Source organism: Phodopus roborovskii, unplaced genomic scaffold (genome assembly GCF_943737965.1).
Source record: "Phodopus roborovskii unplaced genomic scaffold, PHOROB, whole genome shotgun sequence".
In the NCBI taxonomy this organism is placed as follows: Eukaryota; Metazoa; Chordata; class Mammalia; order Rodentia; family Cricetidae; genus Phodopus; species Phodopus roborovskii.
In genome coordinates this window covers 4,943,918-4,962,501 of record NW_026126480.1, presented here as the reverse complement: position 1 = coordinate 4,962,501, position 18,584 = coordinate 4,943,918, and the positions used below count along the sequence as shown (strand labels likewise).

The 18,584-nt window shown below is 39.8% G+C and overlaps 1 protein-coding gene across 3 annotated transcripts in view; it reads right to left on the bottom strand.

Annotated features, from left to right (window-relative positions):
• Positions 1-10,773, bottom strand: part of Rab30 (RAB30, member RAS oncogene family) — an 82,395-nt gene extending 71,622 nt beyond the window's left edge. For 2 of the 3 annotated variants that reach the window (XM_051192254.1, XM_051192253.1), the window contains exon 1: positions 10,603-10,773. The gene's annotated coding sequence lies outside the window, so the exon portion shown is untranslated. Of the gene's footprint in view, positions 1-10,243; positions 10,269-10,602 lie in introns of those variants that run through there. The other variant, XM_051192255.1, reaches the window with a different exon arrangement.
• Between the last annotated feature and the right edge of the window lie 7,811 nt (positions 10,774-18,584).

Sequence of the window (18,584 nt, the reverse complement as noted above, 5' to 3'; positions counted from 1 at the left end):
AAACCCAAAAACATACAAAAAAGAATAAATTGGCTAGGCTCTCACAGGTTACAACTGAGATAATTTGAGTATCAGAAAGCATAAGGGTGGGGGGAGAGAAAAGACTGGTAATGGATTATAATACATTGGTGGGAACGAATCTGATTGTGAGTAGTGGTTTTTTGAAGTAGCAGAGAGGAGCTGAAAGCCACTTGAACATATAATAAATACAGAATAAGGGAATTTAGCAAATATTAAATAAGAGTTGTTGAGAAACAGGATAGTCACACACCCTCAAGATACCCCATACACAGATCATTTAAATATGGTGCCCTTTCAGTAGGAAGGCCTTGCCTTTCCTCCTTAACCACAGGCTCAAACCTCACAACACCAGGATTCTGACAAACTGACCCTGCACATCCCTAAGATGCAAGGGGGTAGGAATGCAGTATCACCGAAGAAATACTCTAACCACAAATCCTTAACCCAAGATTAACAATGAGAACATGATCAGAAGATTCCAATTCCAGCCTACAGAACAACAAACTTAAGATATTCAAAGGTAACACCAAGGCAAGAAGACATATTATTCTACACTAAAAATAAACGACAAAAGGACACAATCATCTTGTATGAATCATACATGACTGGATTTTGGAGCAAGCATCTTCTTAGGAAAAAAAAAATTTATTGGGAGTGGTTCAGTTGACAAAGTACTTGCTGTGGGAGCATGAGAACATGAGTTCAAATCCTCAGCACCCATGTTTTTAAAGCTGGGCTTAGCCAGGTGTAGTGGTGCATGCCTTTAATCCTAGCTGTTGGTGATCAGAAGCAAGAGGATCTCTAAATTTGAGGCCAGCCTGGTCTATAAAGCAAAGTCCAGGATAGCCAAGGCCACATAAAGAAACCCTGTCAGGAAAATAGATAAATGAGAGGGGGGTATATAGATAGATGATAGATAAAAAAGGATAAATAAAAATAAAAAAGATGGGCTCAGAGGCACATGTAGGAACCCTAGCACTAATGAGGAAGAAAAAGATGATCCCTGGAATTCATCGGCCAGACAGGCTAGACATGCTTCAAGTTTATTGAAAGACTGAGCCTCAAAAAAATAAGGGGGGGGAAGACATAAAAAAAGACATCAGACATTAACCTCCAGCCTCTACACACATATAAACACATACTCCACACACATATATACAGAAAGTTAATAAGAGTCACTAGAATAGCTGAGGAAATTGGAAAGGCATTATTACAGTGTACCAGTGTATAGTAATCTGGAAGAACATTCTTGTTCTTAAAGATGCTTAAAAGCTTGGAGACAAACCTTTCACATGGCAACAAGTTTCTTTTTTAAAAAAAAAAAAAATTTATTTATGTATACAGTGTTCTGCATGCATGCATCCCTTCAGGCCAGGAGAGGGTACCAGAGTTCATTAAAGATGATTGTGAGCCACCATGTGGTTGCTGGGAATTGAACTCTAGAAGAACAGGCAGTGCTCTTAACCTCTGAGCCATCTCTCCAGCCCCGGCAGCAAGTTTCAAATAGCTGCTTCTTTGGTTGGTTGTTTTGGGGGTTTTGGTGTACTTGTTGCTTGTTTATTTTTTAAGACAGGGTCTCACTATGTAGCTCTGGCTATTCTGGAACTCACTAAGTAGACCAGGCTAGCCTCAAATGCACAGAGATCCACCTGCCTCTGCCTCCCAAATGCTGGGATTAGAGGTGTGTACTACCATAGCCAGCCTTAAAGTGTGGGTGGTACACAGTGTTAATCTCAGTATTCCTGGGGCAGTGGCAGGCATATCTCTGAGAGTTCAAGGCCAGCCTGGTCTACAGAGCAAGACTGTCTCTCAAAAAAAAAAAAAAAAAAAAAAAAAAAAAACAAAACAAAGGTGGGGGTTGGGAGATAAGAATATTCATAGAAATAAAAGGTCTTAAATGTTTTAAGAATCAAATAAAACATATAAACCTCCTAGTACCCATTTAATGTTATTACAGTGTGCTTCAACTAACCCCTCTGTGTCTGACCATAACATGAATACAGTCACCAGCCAGTCAGGCCTGCCTTCAAGAAGCCTAAATTTCCAGTCAGAACGCAATGCAAAAAAAGGAAACAGCTGAAGAAGTGGAAGGCTTTGGGCTCCAGAAAACCTACAGATGACCTACATCATCATCATCATCACCATCATCACCATCACCACCATCATCATCATTTTAGCTAGGCTAGTTCCAAATAGCAGAACAGCACTATTCTTCCCTTGTACACCCTCCCACTCACTGTCCTTATAAAATCTACATTTTCTCTGGAAAAAGAAAAAGTTACTTAACCTCACAGAGACTTGTTCCCTTATTTACATCTAAAAATGGAGCTAAAATGATCCATATGGGCCAGTGAGATGGATCAAAAGGAGAAAGTACTTGCTAACCTGAGTTTGAGCTTTGAGCCCCAGGTCTGTCTGTCTGTCTGTCTGTCTGTCTCTCTCTCTCTCTCTTACACACACACACACACACACACACACACACACACACACACACACACACTTAGCCAATCAATTAATTAATGTAATTTAAACTTCTTTTTTCTTTTCTTTTCTTTCTTTCTTTTTTTTTAAGACAGTGTTTCTCTGTGTAGCTCTGGCTGTCCTGGAACTAGCTCTGTAGACCAGGCTAGCTTAAAACTTGAAGATCTACCTGCCTCCGCCTCCGAAGTGCTAGAATTAAAGGCATATGCTACCATTCCTGGGAAATTTTTAAAGATTTGTAATCTGCATAGGATTGAAAGAATAAAATAGCAAAACATACAGAATATACCTTCACAGTGCATCTCCTTTCAAAGACCCTACTAAAAGAAATGGGTCTCATAGAATAAAGTGGGGTGGGAGGAAAGCTGCACTCTGTTTTTCTATCAGAACACCCAGCTCAGGACCTTATATTTAACTTATGCACGTAAGGAATGGGTTGACAAAAATAAAAATTTAAAAAAAAGAAAGACTTTATGAGAACAAGAAAAATCTTCTGCCTAAAAATGCCCTTGGAATCACTGAAAAGGTCAACATGAGCCAGCTTAGTCAGAGGTGCCAGCACCCTGCAGACAGCATAGATTTATGTGCTTCTGTGAATGCAAATTTGTCAGAGCTATTTTATGCACATGTCCTAGTGAGGCTTCTGTCACTGTGATAAAACACTGGCCAAACCCAATTTTTCAAGAGGAAACCCAAGGCAGGAACTTAAACCAGAAGCATGGAGGCAGGAACGGAAGCAGAAACCATGAGGGAATGCAGCTTGCTGACCTGCTTCCAGGCTCAGGTTCAGCTTCCATTCTCAAGCCTCCCAGCACCACCTGCCTAGAGGTGGTACCACCCACAGTGGGCTGGGCCCTTCCACATTAATCAATCAAGAAAATGCCCACAAACATGCCTTCTGGTTTTGCTGTGACACTCTTGAAAACAACATTTAACCTAAAGGACACAGTAATATCCACACATTGAACTGAACAATGGACTAAACAATCCAATAATGATTTTTATTTGGTTGGATGATTTGTTTTGTTGCTCGAGACAGGGTTTTCTTTAAGGTTTGTTTTATGTGTATGAATGTTTTGACAGCATGAATGTATGTGTACCATGCCTGGTGCATGCAGAGGTCACAAAAGGATGTCAGATCCCCTAAAGCTGGTTATGAGTTATCACCTGGATGTTGGGAACTGAACCCAGGTCCTCTGCAAGTATTCTTAACTACTGAGCCATCTGTCCAGGTCCATGGCAGCTATTTTAAACATTACATTTATTGATAATTTTCAACACTTTATTTATTGGGTGATGCCTATTTTAGTACTGATAGTGACAAGGGAGAAATGGTGTAATAAGAAGCTGAAGTTTACATCATCAGCATTGAGTTGCTGGAGTAGAAATCAATGTTTACCAGAAATTTTAACCTGCTCTAATCATGAGGAAATAATTAAACAAATCCAAATTGTGGAATTCACTATACACAACAGTAGGCTTGTGATCTTCAGACATCATGAGTGATTCAGAGCAGCATGAAAGGTAAACATTAAAGGAGGTTAAAGAAATTAGACAACTAAAAGCAGCCTGTAATCTTTGGTTGAATCCCTAAAAACAAAACAAAACCCAAATCTTATTTAGTGTTTGTTTGTCTTTTGAGACAGGGTTTTTCTCTGTAGCCTTAGCTGTCCTGGAACTTACTCTATCTCCCAAGTGCCAGAAAAAACAAATCTTATTATAAGGACATTTGGGGATATTCGAATGGGAGCTGCACATGAGGTGGCCATTAAGACCCTTATTGAAGCTGGACAGTGGTGACACTGTCCCAGCACAGGGGAGGCAGAGGCAGGCTCAAATCTCTGTGACCTTGAGGCCAGCCTGGTCTACAGATCCAATTCCAGGATAGCCATGGTGACACAGAGAAACCCTGTCTAAAGAAAGGGGGGGGGGGAGCCACCATGAACATCAGTTATATCAGGCTTAGTGCTAGATACTTAAAATATATTCTCTGGCCTAGAGAGAAAGCTCAGTAGTATTGCTATCCTCACAGAAGACCCAAGTTCAGTTCCCAACACCCACATGGTGTTCCATAACCATCTGTAACTTGTGACAGGAGATCTAATCCTTTGCTTGCCTCTGAGGGCACTAAATGCACACACACACACACATACATTCACACACACACACACACACACACACACACACACACACACACACAAATTAAAATAAATTGGGCTGGAGAGATGGCTCAGTTGTTAAGCACACTGACTCCTCCCTTCCAGAGGATCTCAGTTCAATTCCCAGTACCCACATGGCAGCTCACAACTGTCTGTAACTCCAAGATCTGACACCCTCACAAACATCTGTGCAGGCAAAACACCAATTACATAAAATAAAAATAAATTATTTTTAAAAATAAAATAAATCAATAAATCTTTTTTTTTGTTTTTGTTTTGTTTTGTTTTGTTTTTTTTCAAGATGAGGTTTCTCTGTATTGCCTGTCCTGGACCTAGCTCGGTAGAGCAGGCTGACCTCCAACTCACAGAGTTTCACCTGCCTCTGCCTCCCCAAGTGCTGGGATTAAAGACTTGCGCCACACCAGACTAAATAAATTAATCTTAAAACATTCTCATTTAACCTTCACAACAACCTTACTACAAAACAGGTTCAAAGAGGTGAGGATATTGTCAAGGGGCACACACACACTGATAAGAGAAAATGAAGAGATGCACAAATGTGGTGATATATTGATATATTATTTATGATTTAATAAAGCTTGCCTAAGGGTTCAGAATGCAAAACTAGCCACAAGCCATAGAACCAGGCAGTGACCGATACACACCTTTAATCCCAGGATTTAGGAGACAGGCAGATGGATCTCTGTTAGTTCAAAGCTACACTGAGCTACAAGAACTTGATCTAGTCTAAAAGAGAAACAGCTCACACAAAGGTAATCTCAGCACTTGGGATCGCATATAAGAGCTGCTATTCACTTTGTGGCATTTTAGTTTCCAGCCACATTGAGGGCAGAATTGCTTCAGCCTGAGTAGAAGTAAAAGCTATTGCCTTGGATGCTTTGCTTTTTTGATCATCAGCTTGAACCCCAATATATATCCCTAGGTTTTTATTTTTTGTGTTACATACAAATGAACTCTAGCACATGAACACACACATTAACATGTGATCTCATAGGTCCTGTCTTCCTGATGACCTTCAAGGGACCCTTATGTTATAGGTTTAGTCCCCAGCACTGAAAAAAAAAAAAAATTCAAGAATCTTTATGATACAAAACTCTTGAGGGAGCATCTAGTTTTCAAAGGTTAGATTCCCATGGGAAAGAACCTATAAATAAGTTATCTGCAGATCACATAAAATTCCTCTTCACTTGGAAATGTTCATTTGAAGGCCAGCCACATGTCCACCACAGTCAAGAAAATACAGAAATTATTTTTTAAATAATTATAACATTGTGGTATTTGATTTGTCTTTCCCCCCTACTATGCAAGAAAATAAGGGGGGAAGACACATGAGGTAATTTTTCCTGAAGTTAAGTATATATCTTTACCACAGAAAAATACTGTCAATTGTATTTATTTTGTGTATGTGTAACTTTGCTTACCCACACAATTCAAAAAGTCCATTGATTTAAGGAATATTATGGCCACTAGGATGATTTTTGAGAAACTAACTTGAATTTAAGAAGTTGAACCCTAAAAGAAACGAGAACTGAAATACTTCTGAATTTCCCCTAAAACTTAGCCACAAAACATCCCAAAGGCTATAGGTCTCAGAAAATGACCTGCTAATATAATAGCATTGATGTTTGACATTTCATTATTACTAACGACATCTTTCAATATATTGAAATTTTTCTTTATTTAGAACACATCCTTAGAGACCTAATTTGTCATACAGCCAACAAACACACAGAATCCCTAAATTGTGCACAACCTGGGAACCTACTCGCTAGAGCTGTTCCTTGCCCCTTTATCTCTAGAACCAAAAGCTGTGGGCCACATTGTTAATTTCCCACCCCAACCCCCCCCCCAATGAATGTCTCTTGTGGGGCTATGCTGTCCTAACATCGCTACACACCCCTTCATATGTTCATGAGTCTTTTCCTCTTCAGAGAAGTCTCTTAAAAGCAAACACCATCTCATTTGAAGATGCATTCCTACCATGGTATACATACATGTGAACATCAGTATACTGTAGTGAGATAAACCCATTTTATAAATGAGAAAACTAAACCTTGAAAACGAATACGCCATTCCCAGTATTACACATTAATAAATAAATAGCATTCCATCCTAGCATCATCAGAGGTCTCTTCCCTAGACAACCATGCCACACCCCAACACAAAGGATAGAAGTATAAAACAAAGATCTTAGATGTGTCCCAGGAACCTGAAACTCAGCATAACCCAGAGTCCCCCACTTATTGAACAAACACATCCAATCAGCTGTCTTTTTCTCGTTAGAAGTCATCTATCTGCATTGCTTAAAAAAGGAAAAATGCAAGCAATATTCTACTTTTTCTTCCTATTCCCACATCTAATCAATCAACACAGTTATGCAATTCTAATTTTCAAAAGTAGTGTCTCTCCAAGATTCAAGCATCATCTTCCATCACCAAGACTTCAGAATTGACCTGCTGCTCAGTCTCCAAAGCCAACTTGGTCAAGCTTTCCTCCAATTTCCTCTATCTTTTACAATGCCCATCGTTTATTATTGGCATGCATATGCATGCACCCTCGAGCACTCAAGCATTTTTCCATACAGCAGCACACATGGAAGTCAGAGAACATCTTTCAGGAGACAGTCTTTTCTTTCCACCATGACTTTTAGGGAGTAAACTTAGGTCCTCGGGCTTATATGACAATTGTTTTTACCCATGGAGCCATCTTGCTAACCCTAACGCATATTAAATATAATTCCATATATGACATTCATCTAACTAATTAAATCACAGCCTATATTTCCATTACCATGAGGATTAAGACCAAAATCACCTTGTCATTCAAAACTGCCCAGGTCCTAGCCTTCCCAGCCTCCCCAGCCTCTCCAGCCTCTTCCAGCTCCTTCATTCTACTCCCTGTCTCCTACTCACCACTCTTCTCTTTGTATGCTGAATGTGCAGTTCCTTTTGCCAAAAATCCTATTTGCTCTACTCTAAGCACCTCACATTGCTACCCCAAATTACTTCCTGACCACTCAAGTCCCCTCAAGTGTCACTTCCTACAGGAAACTTTCCCTGATTGCTCCATAAAAGGGAACAGAGTCATACTGGGTACTTCCATCCCATCTTCAATTCAATCCCCAGGAAGAATAATACATCACACTTGGAATAGTTCAATACAGAAGGAACATTTCTCTTCATTGATGTACCATACTACTTATCACACAATACCTGCTCAGTTGACCTTTGCTATCAGAATAAGTTTCGGGCTTTATCATAGAGGGTTTTCACAACAGGATAGGTGAACTAAGACACAAGGGTTGGTGTCCCTTTGCAGTTCTACAAACTGAGTCAAAAAGAAACTTACAGCTCTTTAAAGTCATAGGACAGCAGGGATACAGCCAAATCTAATCCTCATTCATCTCATTTCTCCTCCCTAAGTCACTAAAACCCCCAGTGAGTGAGGGGGCATTGAAGAAGGGAATTCATAATGAAAGGTGGTACAAAAGAAGTCCCATCCACCTGTCATATAGGCTGACTTCAAATGGACATCAGACTTTGTATGCCTAAAGAAACACTACAGTTAAATAAAAAGACACAGCTGCCACCACACCCAGCTCCAGAGGAGACACACATAATACAACAAACTTCTCTCCTCCATAAAAACAACAAAATGGCAGGAACTCCAACTATCTTCAGAAACACAAATGCAGGTTTGCTACTTGCCCTGTTACTCAGCATTGTGCTATGGGATAGACTCTTTTTCCCACCACTCACAGGAATAAGAAACAAAAATACTAAATGAATCAGAAACTACTTAAGACTACTTCTTTTAGGGATCATTTGTGAATTATCTGTGTAAAGCATTAAAAGATTGCTAAACCATGGGCACTTCTTAGCAGGTGTCATGGAAAGGAAAGGTACAAGAGTTCCATGGCCACATTTCATTGTCCAGATGCTCCTGTGCCCAGGTTATGTCTGTCAGGAAAACCACAAACCCAGCCCAGGATCAGGCTCATTGCTGTCATCCTTCTAAGCACAGACTCCAAGGGGGGAGGGCATGGGCAGAACCTCTTCCAAGAGGACTCTGAATAAAGGTCTACACAGATCCAATATCCTCCAACCCCAGGGTTCCTTGGGGGTGGGTGGGGTGAAGGTGTTGAGGCTGGTATTCAGCGGTTGGAAAGTGACTTAGAAAAAGAGATGTGATTCTCTCCTAACACAGGGAAGATCCTGAAACAGAGAGGAAACACCTACATTTATTGCAAACAGACTAGGAAAGAAACGGAATTTGAAGAGATGTCAACCGAGTAGGAAGAGAAAGAAAGGCATACAAGAGAAAGGCAGAGTGTCACCACAAAATGTAGGAAGAAGCAACAGACCGTTGATCTTCCCAAATCCAAAATCTCTTCATTGCATGCCAATAAATCACTCTATTTACAAAGCCCATACAATGGACTGTCCTTTGCATTCAGTGGCATGCAGTATTTAACAAACTGTCACCCAGCTGCAAGTTTGGAGACCCGAGCATCTAAATTAAAAATGAATAAAAATGGTTCACAGAAGCTAAAGACAGACAGTAATGACTTTACCCCCCAAAACCTGACTCACCTGTGAAAAGCTTTAGCATTTTGGAGTTAAGCATTTCTCCTTCTTTTGACATTCCTAAAGGGGGTGTGGTTGACCCTAAGTCCATTCATTTCCAAGGTTGTATATCTCTCACTAAGACTGGCCCCATCTGTTCCGGAGTCAGCCAGCTGTTTATCTCAAAGGAACATATTATTGCAGTGTTCATCCCTGTAACTCTTAAAAGAGGAGAGCCAGCATCATACAAGCCACAATGCTGTCCGCCTTATTAAATGTGTCAGTTCGTTGAAAAACAAAAAACACACTAACAAACTCTCTGGTGCCCCTGCTCAGGCTCACTGTTCTTGGATACCTTTCAGTAACAGCCAGTAAAGGATGGCAGCACATCTAACTTTTCCTTTCCCTAAAGTGTTAAAAAGAAGAAGGGGGGAAAAAAGAAAGAAAGAAAAAAGAAGAGAAGAGAAAAGTACCCAGGTTCCCTAATCTATTCCGTCTACAAACCCTTAAGTGAGAGTGGAGACTGAGCCTGGGGAAACGGCAGCGCAGCTCGTTACAGTACCATTGTCAGTGGCAAGAGCCTATTGCGATGTAATTTAAAACACTCACACAATCACAAATCTATCAGCTCCACTTGCAAACAATCCTGAATCCCGCAGTCGAGAAAACGGGAAGAAAAAAGCTTCAAAAATGTTATGCTGCTTCTAGCAACCTAAGAAAACCTTCTCTGGACACGTGAAATACTTCTGATACGGAGTACACCATTAAAGGACACTGTCACCTCAAATCATCAGAAAAAAGCGAGACAAACGACACAGACATGCAAACATACAATAAAGCCCCATAAAACTTAAGTGACTCAAGAGAAGCATCCTCATCTTCAAAAAAAAAAAATTGTGTATGCTAGTCCAAGAGACACAAATGTTCTAAAGACACACGACCACCTTAAGTCACTGTCTCCATTCCTTCCCACACATCACCCTTTCCCACTCAGACCTCAGCACCGGGGCCATAGAATGACAGGACTGCAGTCTGCCAGCTTCGCCCTCCTCATGTTTTCCAAGTGCACTTCCCAACATCCTTGCCAGCCCAGCCCCCTCTCCCAGCCTCAAAAAGGTTAAAGGGAGTTGAGGCGAGGAAACTGGCAGGCACCAGTCCTCTGGCTGGGGCAGGTTGCTGGAGTTGTTCATTGCAGTGACCCAAATTGCACAGAGCGATTTAGCTCTTAGCAGCGTCAGAGAGAGCCTCCCGAATCCATAACCCCATCCCCGGCCCCATCTTCCAAAAGAAAGCCTTGAACACTAAACGGGAGGAATAACTTGGGAGAACGATTTGAATAAATCACTGCAACTCACCTGGTTTGGGATTTTTCTCCCCACCCCAGGCATAAACAGAAATTATATGCGAATGAGTCACGCACGTAAGGGAAGGTGCTGCGGTGTCCTAAGTCCAAGGACTGGAGTCAGTCCCTGCCCTGGTCCTGCTGCTACTCAGGGCTCAGCTGGAGCGAGCAGCAATAGCGAGCCCAGCAGCAACAGCAGGGGCGGGAGGGGGGGGGGGTGGATAGACCGTAGCACAATGAATGCAGTCGGGTTTTGCAATGACATCATCCCTCTGTCCGAGCGGCCCCAATAGCCATGCTCCAGAGCTGTGCATTCTGGGATCTGTAGTCCTCTGAAGTCCGTGAGGGACGCAGAGGCTACATCCGGAACTACAATGCCCAGGATGCTCCGGTCAGAGCGCCCAGAGAGAGACCGGACCGGCCGCCATGTTGAAGTTCAGGAGCTACTGCGTGCCAAGGGAGGCTTCGGGGCTCGTGGAGCTGAGAGGTGGCACCGTGAGAATGGTGAGGCAGAGGACGTAGGGGTTGACAGCCTCGATCACTGGCTGGGACTGGACGGAGACTACACTGGGGATGAGCAGGGCCGTCGAACTGGAGATGGTCTCGCGAGTCGTCGTAAACCTCAACCTGAAGAAGGGGTTGCATAGGGCCTCACGCCATTCCCTCGGCTTTTTACCCAGGGAGTCGCTTCACTTCTGGACGTGGGGGATCCCTTAGACCTCCTAGTGGGACAGTCTGGGCAGAAGGTGACCTTGTGTTGTGGGTACTGGGGAACCTCGCTTTTGGACGAGAAGCCCGATTGCACCTGATGAGTGGGGCTAAACCTAGGTTAATTTTCTTGTCGTTTTGTCTTTTTTTTTTTTTTTTTTTTTTTTTCTTTCTTTTTTTTTTTTTTTTTTTTTCTCCTTCAGGTGACTGACCAACACATACTGAATCTTCATACCGTAATGATTTGCAGAGGGCATCAAATAGAGCGCGCAGGGTTGTATCTTCGGTCTTGAAAATACAGAAAGACAAGGAGCTACCAAAAAGTTAGCACATAGTCTTTCTTACCCACCAGCGAAAGTGAAAGACATTGGAAAGGTACTATAAGTATGCAGTCTTACTGAGGGCTTAAGGCTGAATGAACTATACTAAAATACTTAGGGTCCTCGAAGTTGGTAACCATGGATCACCAACTTACCTTTTCTTTTGTTGGCGTGTATTAACAAAATTATGCAAAATGGTGTGTTTTGTTGTCACCTCTTCATGTAGTTAATGTTAGTTAACACATTAACCATCACCTTCTATTACCCACCAATTGAAGTGCACTCAGTGCATTCTTTAGCATAATCCAAATGTCTGATTACTTCGAGAACTTTTGAGAGCTTTTGCTCAGCATCTCAAATTATCCTGCATAACTAAAGCAGTACTGTGTGTTTTTGTTTCAGATTCTGACGTTCACTATGGAAAGATGAAATTTTTTACTTCCTGAGTGTCTCTGAAAAGTTAAAAATGCTGATACGCATAATTTGAGTTGTCTATTCTCCCTTTTGTATTCAATTCTGAAAACCGAGTTTTGTGCAGGAAATGTAGCTCAATGGTAAGGATTCTGGTAGCATATTCAAAGCCCTGGATTTGATTACCAGCCCTGGTTTGTTTGCATCAAGGAAAATACATACTATGCTTCTGTTAGAAATTAATAAAATTCAAATGATTACTACATCTTCCTTTCAGAAAACTAAGACTGGTTTTTAAATTGCCAAAAAACAATAGGAACAATCAAAGGTATATGCAGATATGATGGCAGTTAAAATAGTTTTCAAAGATTCAGCTTATGTTGTGAGAAGAAACCATGGGAGTGTGACAAAAAACCATTCTTCCATAAATTCAACAATCTAAAAGCCTCAGAAACATCGCTGCCCTTCTACCTGTAATGATGGTAAGTACTAGGAAGGAAACAAAGTGTTTACCATTTCCTTTCTGCCCTTAGGTTTAACTGTAGGGTTTAGGCTAATCAAGCTCTGTTTTATATGACATTTACATAAGCCACAATCTTAGTTTGAGTTATTGTGGGAGACTGATTTATTGAAAGAAAAATAACAGATTGTTTGGAAATAATGTGAAAATGGGAGAAATATAATGTAGTGGATTCTACTATTTGTTATGTGAGTGCTTTGAAGTGTTTTAGCCTTATATATAATAGATATTCAACCATAAATGTGAAAAATATCAGTGTATTTTAGACTGGTTCAACAAGTTACATCAACTTTCATAGGAAAAAAATTACATATTCTTTAGAAACTTAAGGCATAAAAAGGAAAACAATTGACCAGGAAAAAAAAAAATCTTTTAGAGCTCCTCTTTGATTAAGGTATATGTTTGCCACAGTGTGTGTGTGTGTGTGTGTGTGTGTGTGTGTGTGTGTGTGTATGTATTTATATTTCCCTAAGTGGATTCAGATGAGCACATCAATTTATTTTAGCTAGTATTGGTTTGGTTTTTTCCTTTTCTTTGTGTTTTTGTTTTGTTTTTGAACAATATTTTTATTCAAGATAATAAAATTTTTCATATGTTTGACATTCGTACTTTGAATTGACAATAGTTAGGAAACAAGTCTCAGGTTAGTTAGTACCCTAGCTTTTGTGTTTACCATAACAGGTTGGCATAGCTTTTGCTGCTGGATTTTCTATATGGCTTAAGGTAAATGCACCAAATGTCTCAGGGTCAAAATTTAAAGTCTAGCTGGGTGGTGGTGGTGCACACCTTTGATCCCAGAGGCAGATGAATGTCTTAGTTCAAGGCTAGCCTGGTCTACAAAGTTCCAGGCTGGCCAGGGCTACACAGAGAAATCTTGTCTCTAAAACAGAACAAAAAATTAAAGTCTAAATGACTTCAAATTAAAATTTTAATAATGTCTTTCTTTATCTTACTTACTATCTTATTTCTCAAATTTTAACAGGTTTGAACAGTTAAAGGGGCACCATAGAACATGTCTTTGCGAGAATATGTGCTCGTGTTCATAAACATAACCATTTCAGGAAATTTTAAGTATGCAGAGATGCTTAACTATAACCAATTATAGGAGTGTATGAATTCATAGGCCTTAGTTTGAGATGCTATTTTAGTGAACTTGCTGTAAAGGATAATCTTCTGTGTTGTATCTTTTTTTATAAACAGCTTTATTGAAATGAAATTCAATATGCAGTTCACCCATTTAAAGGATGTAGTCCAGTCAGTTTTAGTTTGCTCAGATTTCCAATAATCAGCGTAATTATACAAGAAAACTGTTTGCTTGTAAGTATGAGGATATAATTAGAAGGATTTGGGTCTTTCTCTGAAGTGGTACTGTACAAAGCTTACTATTGTGAGTAAAGTTGACATGGAGTACCTCAATTACAGTTGCAATACTTCAAGTAAATAGCATGTTCCTTGTATGTAATAAGTGAGCTTTACTGAAAACAGACTATTATAGAATAAGTAACAATTATATGATACAACACTGTCATAGTTGAGAAGTCATTAAGGGTGGTGCACTGTTTACATTGATTGTTTTCTTTTTCTGTGTGATTATCATACCATGCATGATGCCTTTATTGAATTTTAGGCAAATGAGGCTGTTCTGTTTTCAGTGTTCATGTTTGTGTGTCTTTCTAAAATTCTGCTTTTTTTTTTTCTTTTTCTTAGCGCTTTTCAGGTGGTTCTGAACATTTTTTTTCAGCCCATATTGTTTCCCCATGAAGGCTTCCTAATTTTTATTTTTCATATAAACTCTGAGTTAACAATATAGTGAAAAGGCATCAGATTCAGGGTTTTAAGAATGAATCATGGAATAGCAAAAAGTGGTTGCCAAATATAGAGGTTTGGATGTGAGAAAAAAAAATATGGTAGGGACAGGCAGAAATAAAGGGGCTTCCTTAAGATGTTAGAAGCAGTAGCCTCTTTATTTTTAAGGATTCATGTGTGTGGATGTTTTGCCTTCGTGTATATGCTTGGTACCCATGGAGGTCAGAAGAAGGCATCTGATTCCCCTGGGAGCTAGAATTATAGATGGTTTTGAGCTACCATGTAAGTGTTGGCAACTGAATCTGATCCTCTGCAAAAGCAGCAAGTACTCATAACCGCTGAGCCTTCTCTATCTCGCAACTTATTTAACTAACCCCAACCCCAACTGGGATCCTTCAAACCACTATTGGAGAAAGCATTAAATGTACAGTGAATGGGACTGGTCTCTGACCAGAGAAATCCATGGTGATTCCATCTATTAGATTATTATGTGGGAAATGTATGATTTTGCCTAATTGAAAGATACAAAAGGAGAAAAGCAACTGATGAGCAACCTAGGCCTCTGCAAGTGTCTTAAATCCATTTTTAACATCACCTGAGGTACTTATATTGCCTGGAGTCATTCTCATCCCTCTGCTTACTTTTTCTAGAGATTTAACTGGAAGAATAAATGAAAGCGGGGGGGGGGGGGGCTAAGTAAGAGTTATAATGAAAAACTGTTTAAAGCATCAAAGGAAGTTATTCATTACAAAGTCCTGACACTGTAGTCCGTCCATTAAGTTCAAATGTAGGTGTGTTTGGTCTCATGAGATACTTACCTTCTGGTATGAGTATAACCTGGAATGTTTCTAAGGAAAGACAATATGGCTGCAGGTTAAATTGCTGTAAAAAAGTTGCAAGGCTTATATAGGATGATTCCCCAAATCTCAATTTTATATTCAGACTTCTATCTGTTCCTGGCAATCTACCAGTCTCCTAATACTTCAGCTATTGGGAGTGAGGGAGACTATCAGTAAATGTAACTTACAGTAAATGTAAATTGCTTTGAATCTGGGCACCTAGGTTCAAAGAGTAACTTGGCACCACCTACCACCCTTTTTTCAGAGACAGAATCTCTGTGTGGCTCTGGCAGTCCTCAAATTGTCCATGTAAACCAGGCTGACCTCAAACTCAGAGATCCATCATGGCACCACTTTGTCTGCAAAGCTAATTATGGTAACTAATGAATACCTGTGCTATAGTCTAGAATAAATTTGAAATAACTTAAGTAGAAATTATTTTGTTTTGAGACATGTTCTTTCTGTCCTGAAACTATGTAGATCAGCATGACCTTGAACTCTGAGATCCTCTTGCCTCTGCCTCCCTAGTGCTGGGGCACAGAAGTGAGTTCCTAGTGGCTGTCATAGTCAAGGGAAGTGAATTTGACTTTAGAGCTATGACAGGATTAGCTTTAAAAACATGTAACAGATGGGAAGTAATTCCTCTGTTAACACTGGTGATGTTAAAATATGTACACTGGTTGAGTACTGGTTTGTCAAACCATTTCTACTACTGTACATCATCGTGGGTCAGTATATACCTATGATGGCCACTTACCAGCAGAAGATTGGTTTTCTCCATTAGTGTGGGCTTTAGAAGTAGATGTGTTTGATGTAAAAGATGTATCTCAATTCTGTATGGTGTTGACTTAATTCATTCTGGGTTTTTAATTGTACAAAAATTATTAAGTTTTCCAGGGAATTAAGGAACTATATGAAAATTATGGAAATGCTTAATACTTAGGACACAAACTGGGGCAAAAATAACTGCCCTAGGATTCACTAAATAGTAAAATTTGTCACTTTTAAGATTAATTTGTTTCCTAAGTGTTATAAATCTGTTCCTTTGATTTTAACTGCCATAAATACTTCATTTAGTGATACTCTATAATGAACAATTTGCAGTTAACTAAAAGAGTTTCCATTAAAGATTGATATGAGGAGCACATCTGGAGGATATAATGTGCAGATATACCTGAAGTTGTGCAGGTGGGATGGCCTGCTTAAAGAATGGCAAGTATATAGGAACTCCAAAGTCCTATGTGAAAAGAAAAATTGTGTTAGTGTCTAGACTGTTCATTTCTATACTGACCATGTGGCTATTAATTCTTACTTCATTAAAACAAAGTGTATTGAGTAAGAAGCAGCCCTATAATTGGTACTTTTAAGTATCAGTATTTGATGAACACAGTTTGAACCATTTGGTTTTTTGTTTTGTTTGGTTTTTTGGGTGGGGTTGGGGTGCTTTGGTTTGGTTTTCTCTGTATTGTTTTGAAATCTGACCTGGCACTAGTTCTGTAGACCAAGCTGGGTTCGAACTCCCATAGATCCGCCTGCCTCTGCCTCCCAAGTGCTGGGATTAAAGGTGTGTGCCACCAGCACCTGGCTACTAGTTTTTTTGAGTACTCAGCCCAAGGACCTGGAAGTAAAAGAATACTCTGTCCCTCTAAGTCATGAGATAGCCTGTTCAAGTGTCATGGATCTCTTTTTCTATCTACTACAGTGTATTGAATTGGGAAAAAAGTAATCAAAAAAACTTAAAATTTTAATCTTTACAGAGAAGTACATATTTCATTAACTAATGATATCAACTGGCCTCAACCAATGTCCAGCAGACATTTCAAGCTATCTGAAGCAGGACTATAAGGAAGTATCACTTCCATTTGGGTTAGTTATGCTTACTGCTAATACTGTAACTTGTTTACACTAAGATTTTTATGAGCACAAATAAGCAAGCCGTGTTGCCACGTGCCTTTAATCCCAGCAGTCAGGAAGCAGAGCAGGCAGATCTCTGTTGGAGACCAGCCAGGTCTATAAAGTGAGTTCCAAGATAGTTAGGGCTATTACATAGAGAAACCCTATCTAGAAATACCATGCATTGAAATTTACCAAACTATACATGTGGAATCAATAATTTAGTAATGTCTTCATTTGAGAATTCAATACATTTTGATCATATTGTTAACTGTTCTATCAGATTACGTTCAAATTTTAATAGAAGTCACTAGAAGATGAATTTTGTGGAGGTGGTGCATGCCTTTAATCCAGCACTTGGGAGGCAGAGACAGGTGATCTCCGAGTTTGAGCCCAGCCTGGACTACAGAGCAAGCTCCAGGACAGGCTCCAAAGCTACACAGAATGCTGTCTCAAAAAAAAAAAAAAAAAAAAAGCCTGATTTTGAGCCACAGTCTATAAACCTTTGATTTAAAACTTTGGTTGTGATTTTTTTAATAGCATCCATTGATAATTTCATACATGTAAATAATGTAACTTAGTTCTAATAGCTGTTCTCATTGCTGTGTCCAAGTCCAATTAAGCCAAATGCAGTGAGTGATTCCTCGCATTTCAGAGGCTGGGGGTGGGTAGTAGGACAGACAACGATCTGATCTATATAGGCCTTATCAAAAAAAAAGCCAGGGAGGGGGTATCTCAGCACTGAAAATTTGTGCCTTATCCCATATAACTCAAAATGCTTAAAAAATTAAGGGGCTGGAGAGATGGCTCAATAATGAAGAGCAGTTGTTGCTCTTCTAGAGAACCCAGATTCAATTACCTGCACCCACATGGTAACTCACTAAAGGCTGTAAATCTTGTTCCAGGGGGTCTGATTCCCTCTTTTGGACTCTGGGTACACAGATATACATGCACATAGTAAAAAATCTTTTTAAAAAAACACATGAATTTAGTAAATCTTTCCATTTGTTTCTTACAGATCCAATTCAAGTGTCTGGGAAATGTGGACTTGGCTGTATCAACACCATATGCATTTTCACTACTTGCTATAGGAATTGCTATAGTTTTTCAAGCTTAATCTCAAATCCAGATAGCTAAGCAGGTAAACCTAATGAGTTTGAACCCTAGAACCCATTGTACAAAGAGGACCGTCTGAAAGTTCTGACCTTGCATCTGCCAGCATAAATTCTGACACATAAACATAAAACAACAAAAATCTTAAGAACAAGTCTGGGGCTGGATAGATGGCTCAGGTTAAGAGCATTGGCGGTTCCTCCAGAGGTACTTACTTCAATTCCCAGCAACTACATGGTGGCTCACAACCATCTGTAATGAGATCTGGTGCCCTCCTCTGACCTGCAGGCACACATGCAGACAATACTATAAACACAATAAGTAAATAAATCTTTAAAAAACAAGTCTGTCTGGCAGTATCGTCTAATAAGAAGAGGTGAGAATA